The sequence below is a fragment of the Protopterus annectens genome, chromosome 11.part0 (genome assembly GCF_019279795.1).
Source record: "Protopterus annectens isolate FY-2018-M chromosome 11.part0, PAN1.0, whole genome shotgun sequence".
Taxonomy (NCBI): domain Eukaryota; kingdom Metazoa; phylum Chordata; order Ceratodontiformes; family Protopteridae; genus Protopterus; species Protopterus annectens.
The window spans coordinates 269,349,082-269,362,009 of NC_056745.1; positions in this window are offsets into that span (position 1 = coordinate 269,349,082).

Here is a 12,928-nt window from a genome sequence, read left to right on the forward strand (position 1 = left end):
CAAAACATTTGACCAAAGGCACTGTAAATGGGGGTGAAGGGGCCCAGAATAGGGATCTCTTGTAATTTCTGTTTATGTCTTCCAGGTACAATGTCCCAGGAATGGCTTCCTGTATATACACCCCAGGAAAATGGTGTCATTATACACTTCATCATACTACATCATGGCACCCTATTTGGGTGCAGGGTCCATGATCTGCAGGAGAGGACCACCTTGTGGAATGAGCTCGTCCACAGGGTAAATGATGTTGGCCTGCATGACCGTAGTTATGAGCAAGTGAGGCATTGGTGCACCGATCTGATCTGCCATGCCCGTCAGCATGCTGCTGCAGTTAGAAGGGACCAGCTAGAAGTGGTGGCTGGTGACTTCAAATTAAAGGGGGGCTGCAAGAGTCAGCTGAATGGGTGGGGACAATGGGAAGGGGTGTGACCAACTAGAAAGGGGTGGAACTACGCTCGAAACCACAACAACTGGAACTTTAATTAAATACGCTGCCCTGGATGCCAAACCATCAATACGAGAATCCAGTCAAGACAAAATGAAGTGTAGAAGAAAAAAATATTTCAATGCATTGGCTACATGACAACTTACTTAATATTTAGATGGAAACAAAGGTTGTGAGGCATGAAAAAATAAATTGCTTTTTAAATACATTACTGGAATGCCAGTCAAAATCAAGTATAAAAAAAACAAGCAGCACTCAGCTCAAACCACTTCTCCTTGTACTGCAGTTCTAATTATAATTTATATTCAGCTTTATAAAATTACCAAGTAACCTGCTGAAAGTAGCAATCTCTGTGATATCCCCACTTGTAAAAATGTTTCTTATCCAAAAAAGACCTGCTGCCTCACAACAACTTTCTACTTGTTTCATGGAGAACACATGATCAAAGTAAAAAAATGAACAATGAACAAGAAACAAGCTCAAGATAAATTGCTTAAAGGATTACTGCACAAGTTATAGTTATAGTTATATATCACATGATAGATTGGCATTCTGTTTAGTTTACGGGTAAAGCCTGCAAAGATAACTGCACGTCACCAACAAATGTAATGAGCTTCTGAAAATACTGTAATCCTGTCCTTTATTACAAATACTGTCATATGCATTTCAATACCTAAGGCTGATTCGTTATGTAAATATTCTCTGCATGGCAACAATGAAAAGGCTTTCAATGTTGGTAATTCTTTAACAGTATGCTTATTAAAGCTTACTTGCATTTTACAATCTCCGACAAGCTTACCAAATGGTCATTAAAGCATTGCTGCTTTAATACAGAGCAACAGGGCACTGCAACAGCATGCATTTTCTGAATAATAAGAAGCATAAATCAACAGTATAAAAATATGACAGAAAACCAGAACATTCTGCAAAATTAAGGACAGATGAAAAGCCACGGTCATACTTGTGGTCTACCTTGGATGGAGGAATACTCTGCACACTTACACTGCATAACTGCTCCTTGCCTTGCTTGGACACAACCAGAGCCACTACAATGGGGAGCGGGGTGCAACAAGTAGGTCACAGTTTGAAATGTCTCTGGCTGACGGTGATGGCTCTGACACTCATACCTCTCAACCTCAGAGCAAGAAATCTGAACAAAGCCATACATAGAAGCGGGACACAGGCCCAAAAATAAAGACAATTTTTAAATATTGCTCTTATAAACTTAGAAAGATAATAGAATAGTAGTAGGTCTTGCATTAGCATGAATTTTTGAAGGGTATGAAATCTGAAACTCAAATGTCTGCCATTATTTTCTAACTTCAATCTTTGATGATTTGCTGCTAATTTGCCAGAAAACCACAATTTTTTGAAAAACAGACCAAATATGTTATGCAAAAATATAAAATTGCCACACAATACAGCTGGGAACCTGTCAAAGAAGGGACACCTTTTTAAAATTAGTACTGTTAACTTGAGCAGCTGACAAAATAAGAGCATCTAAATGCATTTCTGAAATAAAGGTAATCTATAACTCTGATCATTACAGTTATTTATAATTGTAAACCCTCCACATTTTCTTCCAAAATTGCCATTTTGCAGAGGGATTATTAAGGGGAGAGCAACATTTTGAGCCAAAATTGGAGACAGTTGAGAGGTTTGGATATTCCTAACTCTATAAAGTGATTTATTTGCACGTACCTCTCAACCTCTTAATGCAGGAAATCTGGATATGGCCAAATATATTGGGGGAACATACAAACAGTACTAAAAAGACAGTACAGGTTTTGTTTTAGCATGCATTTTTCTGAGGGTTATGATGTCTGAAACTCAATGTCTGTCATTATTTAGTGACTTCAATCCTAAATGATTTGGCAGAAAACCACAAATTTTATGAAGAACAAACCAAAAATAAGAAGCAAAAATCTATTCATTCTGCAAAAGTCTGGACAGTTGAGAGGTATAGCTCAGCCGGGGCTGTCTGAGTTTGCTGCCCCCCCCCCCACAAAATCATGGTCAAATGGAGCGTCCCCCCCTGCAGCCATTCCAATGTCTCCCCATTCCTTGGTTATTTCGCCCCTTTTGCCATAAACACTGTAATGTGCATACTGCTTTACTTCTGCGATGATATGGATTTCATTTGAAAGTTTTATTTTATATTTTACAGCATAAACCCTAATAGATATCTGCCAAACAAAGCAATGCAGCCTCACAATGAAAATAGACTTAGCATTAAAACTTCTCTGCCCTTGAAACTCACATTCATTAAAAGAGCATTGAAACCCACATTCAAAGAAAATACCTTTTGCCAGTGGCAGATAAAGATTAATTTTGGGCTGTTTTCAAATCATAGTCCCCTTGAACACAAAACATACACATGCTCTTTCATACACCTTCCTGACTGTATTAAATTATATTCCTTGTACAGTACAGTACAGTTGAACTGCCCAATTCAGAAGATTTCCATCATAAAAGTGGCAAGTGTGTCTGTACACCGCAGCCATAGCTGGATGACCAGCAAGGTACCACACAGGCAGATGTACTGGGGTGCTCGTAGGAGGGCTGCTGGCCATCATGCCCCTGGCAGAAGTGCCACAGCAGGGGGCATGAGACACATGTTTCGTGCCATCATGGAGGCACAGGCATGTATGGAATGTTACACCAGACAGAGTCTGAGGCTCCAGAGGGCTACTCATTCTGCTGTACTTGACAACATTCGTGATCTTGCAGGTACCCACCGTTATTTTGCAGAGGTCATGGATAGATGGTTGGCTGAGATGTTGGGAATCCTTGTCTGTGTTAGAGTATGTGGTGGGAATAGGTTGTCAGCCACATGGACATAGGTCAGCAACACCAACAGGTGGAGGTCTACGTGGAGGTGCAACAACTCACAGCCGGTCCTGTAGTGGCAGTATCAGCACCAGCACTGCAAGGCAGGAGCTGTCCACACCACAATGCAGAATGCCATGTGGACGTGGTCCTGGCCAGTCCCAGCAGGGATGTGGATCCAGCAGACAATTGTCATCATCAGGGGAGAGTAACATATCTGTGCTTCTACCTGGTAGTGCCCGTGGAACCCCTGGTAGGCAAAGTTCCCATGTCAGTGGCCGGACACGGTGAACTGTACACCCTGCCATGTGCAGTCTGCAGCTGTCCAACAAACTCCTGTATAGGGCAGCCACATGGCAGAACTGTGTGCATACATACACATACACATCACCAACACAGCCAGGGCACCTCCATACCTACATACATCACATCTGCACAGACCAGCTTATAAAGAACCCCCTAACACACACACACACATGATGTCAACCAAATGGCTCAGCCTAGGTCTCTGGCAAACCCACAACACACCCTGTGCATATGATGATACCTATGCCACATCCCTGTCATCCATACTATCGATGCAGGGACATGCTAATATGCTTTTGATGCACAGGTCGAATGTACTAAAGTTTAGCAATGTAATGCTGTTCAACATGTTTTCAGCTGGAATGTTTAATGCTTACATGTCAGGATGTGTAGCTGTCCAGCCATAATGCATTATAGCTGTTATTAACACTGACTGATTGTGGTCTCCATAATGTATTCAGTTTGTGTTGTAGGTGTGTATGTGTCAGCAGGATGTTGGTCTGCTGTGCTTTCCTACAAGGGGTATGGCACAGTGGTGACACAGTGACTGTGTCATACCATGGGTACAGATGAACACAAGTAACAGGTCTGTATAACAGTTACTGCATGTGCCACATGGCTGATAGGTCTGACAGGTGTATACAGGTGAGTGCATGGTGGCTGATGTCAGCAGCTCTTCTACAGTGGACAATGGTAAGTGTACTGGGTGGCACACATCAAATGTTTGTGAATAACACACACACACACACACACACACACACACACACACACACACACACACACACACACACACACACACACACACACACACAGAGGCTTTGGTGTTGATGCTATACACACAGAATACTGTACACATGGATGTACTTAATTTTGCAGTGAACTCATTTTGCCCATGTAATTCCAGCAAGACCAAATAGCCAAAACATCACATCAGTAAATAATCAGTTTGCCAGTTTAATGTCATTGATGATGGTACTGGCAGGGTATATGTCCTCTTCCCCAGTGTAGTGCAATCCTAGAGTTACTAAACATAGGTGTGCTGGTGTGGGGGGCACAGCCCCCCACTTTGGAGGGTGTGGGGTGGCGTAGAACCACACATAGTATGATTAGCAACTACTTAACCTGTTAACATAAACTGTGCAGTAAAACAGCAGACTAAGTGGGGGGATACACACACCAATAACCCCAATGTGGGCGGCTGTGCCCACAACAACCACACCCAACTATATATACCAACTCCAATATCACTGTACAGCTGTACAGTGGGGAAGAGGGCATTTACATATCTACTACTAGTTTTGATGGAATGAACTTCCACAAGATGATTCCTTTGAAATGTTACCTTTTGCCAGTTAGTTCTCAGACACATGATCTCCTGGGACATGTATTGTCTGCAAACTGAAGAAGATCCCTTCACATACACACACACTTACTTGGCAACACTGAGAGTAGAACCCCTACCTATCTACTTATTGCTACAAATGTGTTTGGCCTTAATTGCATACACCACAGAGTTTTTAGGATGAGGTGTGTCCCGTGTTTCTTGTTAAGTGTAGAACATCACCAGGCCTTGCACAGTATGGCAATGGGGGATGTACTTGGTGTTAATGAACAATACATAGTATGACATACTATCATATACACATCGGCAAACACATAATAGTCATAGACACATCTGGCAGACCTGAGTTTAGCAGTGCTAACTACTTGTCAGTGGGTCCATTCTCTTACAGAGAATTTGCACACAGCACATGCATCATTGGGCTGGATAGTGTAATCAGTTACCTGTATGGTTGATGGTGACAACGGTCCTCATATAGTGGACCTTGGAACATGTACTGGGGGTACCATGGTGTAAAGACAGTATACACAGCACCCACACCCCACATTGGATATTGTACTCACTAAAACCCATGATAATGCTCTGACATACCCACAATCACACATTGACCAGGACTGCAATACAACCCCTTGCCTATCTAATTAGTGATACTACAGGGATATGCATTTATTGCATATGCCGCAGGGATAGTAGGGTGAGGGTTTGTCATGGCTCTCCTAATGTCAGCAACATCACTATCCCTTATAATGTATGGCAAGGTTTATTGTATTTGGAGAATGTGGACTCAGAATGATGTCTGCTACAAATATACACACTCACACACATACAGACACTTGCCAGGACTCAGAGGGTAACCCACCCCTAACTACCCCTTTGTAGAACAGTGTTATGCAGGTACTGCAAGCTCCAGGTAGCCCATAGGGTGAAGAGTGTAACAAGGTACATTTAGCATCAATTACAGCAGCAGCTATTTCTAAGTATTGCATTGCGGGTGTAGTGGGTGAGAAAGCTCTCAGGGTATTGCCAACTACAAGTTTACAAGCACACAGACACTGTTGTTCTCAGCAATGCACAGTGACACATTTGTCAGTACTGGGGTCTATAGCTGCAGGTGTTCCTAGGTGTGTACCAGGCTAATGTCCATGGAAAGATGAGAAGAGTAGGACATGTGGGTACACTGGTATCATGCCACCTGACATTTGTCAGCAGGCCATCTATCAACCAATACCACTTGAGTGATCCCCAGGGTGACAGTTAAATTCAACATCCAGTCATCTGGTTTTCTCTTGCAGAGTGCCAGTGAGGTGCTACAATTGACATGTGTGCAACATATATTACATAACATGGCCAGTGTCTGGGTTAGAGACCTGTACCCAAGCATGTTATGTTGACTGTGGTAGTCTGGTTGAGGTATCCATGGCATGTGGTGCATACAGGGTGGGGTTTCCTAGCTGTGGCATTCATAACACAACTGGGCAGACATGTCAATGTCAGTCAATCATAGATTGCCTGTAAGCAGTCAAGATGGATACCTGACATCTGCACATATGTACAGAGGACAGACAGAAATCAGCTAGCCAACAGGTTATGCATTAGGATGAATGTTTTGACAGATAGACATTTGACACTGATAGGTATGCCATTACTACATGACAGCAGCCCTCAATGACATGTCCTAAATAATTAGTAGTCTACAGTTAATATCCACATATCAGATCAATATCCAGTAGCGGATATTTAATAACATACAGCTCACACACCAAGAAAATGATAGTCAGTACTCAGAGTCCAGCTTTGCATGTAGGGGTGTATGGTTCCAGTACTACAATCTGCAATCTACTCTTACTTGGAAAAGCACTGTTAAAAGTAGTAAAGTAATGATACAATACATGCAAGTGCGACTGCACATAACCTGGGATACTACCCATGTATGAAACACATACGAAGAGAAAAGATTGTTCTACTAGCCATGTATACTCAGGTATCCCATACAGTATACTCACACCCCTTGCTACTGTAATGACAGCACATAGAAGCATGTTATGTGCATGGAATTAAATATACTAATTAAAGATGTCATTACCCTGCTATTTTATAAGACTGGAATGTGATCATTAGTTACCAGGGCTGAGCTATGCTTAGCAGGTGTAACCATTGCTTAAATGTAAATGCTAAGCACATTTGAGCACTGGTAAGCAAAGCCTACATGGTGTAAGCGCTTATTCATTTAACCATACATTAGCAGCACTTACCATCACGCAAACTCATGAAAATCCTCTCAAAGCTGCTCAAAATTGCCTTAACCACTCTATATCTAACAGTCCTTGTTTTGCCTAGCAAAAAAACACACAGCCGTTGCAGGTCTTGAACCCAACACCCTGTACACTATAGTCACAGCAGTTAACTACTAAGCCATCAAAGCTGAAAAGATGACTTTTCAAATATATCATTCAGTACACATACTGAATAGCAGTGAACAACTGCTTTGACTACTGCAATTAAGTACTTGTAAGTGAAAATAGTGTTGAACCAGTCATGTTTTTATATCTAAATATGCACATATCAGATAAATATGGTCGGATACATCTGGGAAGGTATATACAACAGTCATGTTTGCACATAACAAGGATATGGATATATATATATATATATATATATATATATATATATATATATATATATATGTAGATAGATATATTACACATATATATATATATATATATATATATATATATACACACACACACACACACACACACACACACACACACACACACACACACACACGTAGATATATGTATACATGTACATACACACACACACACACACACACACACACACACACACATATATATATATATATATATATATATGTATATATAACATATGCCCATAACATGTAGTGGAGTCATACCTCAGCACCATAAGTCACAACTTCTTAGAGAAAGGGCATGTAATGTAAGTATTGCAGGTATAAATGTAGAATGTTGTTACAGTAACAGGGGTTGTGTCAACAGACCTGTTGTGTAGGAAGTCACTTCTGATACTGACATGTACGCCATCAGTTACTGACAGACAGCATAAGATCATCATAGTGAAGTACCATACAAATCACAGTAATGATCCTGTCGAATACGGCAGAAATACGACCAATAAACGTGGGCAGTCTGACAAAATCTGGTCAGTTCAGAGGTATACACAGAACTCCTTAGTGCAAGATGTGTGGACCAAGCCTGACAAGGGGTTGTATACAGTCATGAAAATGGGGATATCACACAAATACTGGAATAGATGAGCTCACACAGTTAATGCATTCACACCCTCCTGTCTGTCCTAACACATATTAACTGGAGGAGCAGAGGTCCCAAGCCCACGTATTTCCCACTAGTTAGTGACATACATCTTCACAGCATCCCACTGCTTTTTCAGAAGTAAAAAACACATATGGTGGCCAGGCAACAGTACATCTGACAAATATCTGGACATAACATCACACTAGGTAAATACACTGCACTGCTAGGCATGTCACAAAGGGCTGTGTAAACTACAGGCAGACTGCCACAGCACTGACCCAAGTTTCCTATGGAGGAATACACATGTACTTGCAAATATAGCAGGCACTACAGGCATGTAACAGCATGGAGTAACAGACACCAGTGTAAAAGTGCATAGCCACAACCTATCTCAACACAGTCACAGTCACATTATGGTAAGCCTAATTAATAGTACAGTATATGGACTATGTGAACAAGACCATCCTCATATTTGCCACTCACACACTAACCCTACATATACTGGCCCAATACACAGTGTAGTTTGATGCCTGACTGTGATATGGGACATGTTTCAGTCTGTCCCTTCAAATATATACCCTTATAGAGTACGAGAAACTGGAGCAGCATGCAACGTCAAATAGAACAGGACCAAGAACACTGACATCTACCACAGTCTGTACACAGGCCAAGTAACATATTCACAATACTCCGCTACACAATACTGACACTATGTCAACAATCACAAGTACATGAACCTCACTACTATACAGGCTACAACAGAATGTCCAGGTTTTGTCCTCAAATATAAGGCCTAGTATACACAACATGTCTAGCAGTCTGATATCTCACTGGCTTATCAGGTATGATGTCAGTAAATAATTATATACTGTACATATGCACCTCTTACTGCATGACATATGGACAAAGGGTGACAGACTTGGGGGACAGAGGCACAAACACAGGGCCAATATTGACATATTGCTGTGATAAACTGAGAAAATTCCTGGTGTAATAGGGTTTGTTGTGACATATCTCTTCTGAGGGATATGAAGTCAGTAACTCACATGGATGTCACCATGTACAGACTGCAATCATCAGAGTATGCTACTGCATTTCTAAAGATAAGAAATGTGAGAGTAACACAACACATGTAAGACTCCAAACTCTGGCCAGTCTGCAGATAACCCTACAGGTAAGAGTTTTCTCAGCCGCACAATACTGTCATGCCAGACTTTAAATCATGTAGAACAGCCATATCCACACAAACCCTGTTAAACCAACATTACTTCAAATGTAGAACAGCAATACTTACATTCTGTCCCCATGTCTGGGGATCCACCTCCTGTTTGTTGGCCTGTCTCCACAGTAAATGTTGTAAGAGGTATTTCCAACTACCTTCTGTGATGCTGTTTGTCAGACACCCACATGTAGTCCTGCTCACAGTGAAGGAAAAGGGCCAACACCCACATGAAGTGCTTAGTTATAGGAGTGTATTTCCATGCAATTGGCTATAGGAATGATACCACAGCTGTTCCACATGCAATTAGCAAGTGGGGGACTGCAATTCATGCACAGGCAATCAGATGATCATGAGCATTACTTACAAAACTCAAACTGCTGCCTATGCAAAACATATGTACTTTTTCACATCCACCAGAAAGGGAGAGAGAGAGAGAGAGACAGAGACAGAGACAAAGTAAGATAGGAAGGGAGTAAGAGAGTAAGAGCCAAGTGTATTTGTGTATGATCCATGGGTGGAGAGTGGTATCTGGGTATTATAATGGTTGCCTATATTGTTTACTAATCCATACTGTCACATAGTAATTGCACATGGCTGAGGATTGTCTACAATAACCTCTACAGTGTTTGAAAACTGTTGGCCTTGTAATGTGGACATTGGGACATATAGGTCCTCAATATAATGATGTACCAAAACCCACACTGCAGTGGATCCTGTCATTACACATTTACCCCAACACCCACACAGGATACCGATGACACACACACAAACACACACTTATCAGTACTGAGGTTCAAACCCCTACCTATGTATTCGTATTACAGTGTTACACAGTTATTGCATGCACCATGGAGGTTACATGCTAGAGAGCTGTCCAAAGGTATCTTTGAAGGTGAGTGACATCAACAACAGTGCTAAAGGAGGGATAAGGATAGTGTAGTATGTGTGAATGTCCACAAGATCATGTGTCAACAAAGACACACACATTATCACAGTTGGCAGGATCAGGATTAAAACTCCTACCTAACTAGTTTATTACACTACAATATTACACAGTTATCACAAGAGCCATAGAGCTTACAGGGCTGAAACATGGCCAAAGGGTTATTTTAAGGTGAATTACATCAGCAGGCATGCTAAAGTAGGTCAATGGTAGGTGTAGTGAGTATGAATGGCTTCAAAATCTTTCATCTCCATACACACACACACACACACACACACACACACACACACACACACACACACACACACACACACACACACACGCACACACACACTTGCCAGTACTGAGATGCATAGGTTCATTGCTTCACAGGTGTGTAGCAGGTGAATGGGCCTGAAGGCTGTACAAGGCTAGGCAAAGGGAATACCTTGGCATCAGGCCACATGACAATAGTCTCCAGTGTGGCTTAGGGGTGTAGTCCCTGGAGTGGTTCCCAGGGGTGGGTATTGTATTCACCATCCACTCATCTGGACTACTATTGTGGGTGGCCAGTGACGTGCACTGCTTCCCATGTAAGTGATCTATATTCCATTACATGGACATTGTCGGGATTGTGCACATGTCCCACACTCATATTCTGTGATGTGTGGAAGTGTACTTGAGGTCTCTGGGGCATGTTTTGTAGACAGATTGATATCTTCTGATGTAGCACTTCTGACCTCATTTGGTGAGAGGTCATGCTTGCACCTTCATTGACAGCATGATACAGGTATTCAGTGGAGTTAGTGGCATCTGTCCATACAGGGCATGTGTATAAGACATGGTATTCCCTTTATGGCTTACATTTGCAGGCTCTACAGTTGTTGCAGGTGTCCAGTGGGGAACATAGCAAAAGGACCACTGTAAGCATTTATTTGCCTACTGGGGGGATGGAACAGGGTGCCCTGTCATTTTACTTGCTGGATAACACACACTCAGTCAGGAGATGTAACACATCAAAGTACTTTCTTATGTTAGTGGCACTGTTGGGTTCAACAGACATGTAGTCCACTGAAATCACACCATGGTTACTATCTGTAAGGCAATATGCAGGGAACTACCAATATAGTGGTTGTTGTCTAGCCTAGTGTGTTTGTGTATGAGACATGGGTGGAGAGTGTTCTCTCAGTAATAGAAGGGTTGCCTATATTGTTCACCAATCCATAATGTCACATGTAGGGCTATGGATTGTCTACACCAACCTCTCCAGTGTTTGACATCTGTTGTCCTTGTAAGGTGAACATTATGACATATACTAGGTCCTCAGCATAATAATTTAGCAAAACTCACCCCACAATGGATCTTGTTATTACACAATCACAGCAACCCCCACACAAGATACTGATTACAGACACACACACACACACACACACACACACACACACACACACACACACACACACACACACACTTGCCAGTATTGTGATTCAAACCCCTGTCTAACTATGTATTGCTACTACAGTGTACCGCATTTACCGCAGGTGCCACAGAGCTTATAAGTTTGATGTTGTCTCAAGGTACTTCTAAGGTGAGGAACATCACCAGCCCTTGTAAATACTGGCATTGGGTGATGTAGTGGGTGAGAGATCCCAAAATCAATTTTACTCTACATACACATTTACATTTGCCAGGGGTGAGGTTCAAACCTCTATCTAACAATCTTTATGGACCAGTATGTTACTCATTTACCACATGCACTACTGACATGATATGGTTTAGAGTTGGCAACAAGTACTTCTAAGGTGGGTGATATCTGCAGGATTGCTAAGGTCAGGCTCTGAGATGTGTACTGGGTGTAAATGGGGACAAAATCTTTGGGGTACAGACATACATATGTACACACACAAACACTTGCTACAGATGAGATTCAAACCCATACCTATGTAGTTAATGCTACTACATTGTTCCACATTTATGGCATGTGCCATGGAGCTTACATGCTGGGGAGTTCTCCAGAGGTATCTTTGAAGGTGACTAACATCAGCAGCAGTGCTAAAGTAGGAGTAAGGGGAGAGTAGTAAGTGTGAATGTCTATAAAATCAGGTATTATCAAAGACACACACACTCTCTCACACAGACACAGTTTCAGAGTTGCCATGTCTGGGATTAGAACTCCTACCTAACTAGTATGGCACACTATAGTATTACGCAGTTATCGCAATCGCCACAGAGCTTACATGTTGGAGAGCTCTCCACAGGTATCTTTGACGGTGAATAACATCAGCAGCAGAGCTTAAGGAGGGTTAAGGGGAGAGTACTAAGTGTGACTGTCCATAAAATCAGGTATTATCAAAGACATACACACTTTCTCACACAAACACACACAGCTGCCATGTTTGGGATTAGAACTCCTACCTAATAGTATGCTACACTATATTATTATACAGTTATCGCAAGTGCCATGGAGCTTATGGGACTGGCATTTGTCCAAAGGGTTATTTCAATGTGACTGACATCAGCAAGCTTGCTAAAGTAGTGCAATAGGAGGAGTAGTGACTGTGAATGGCCT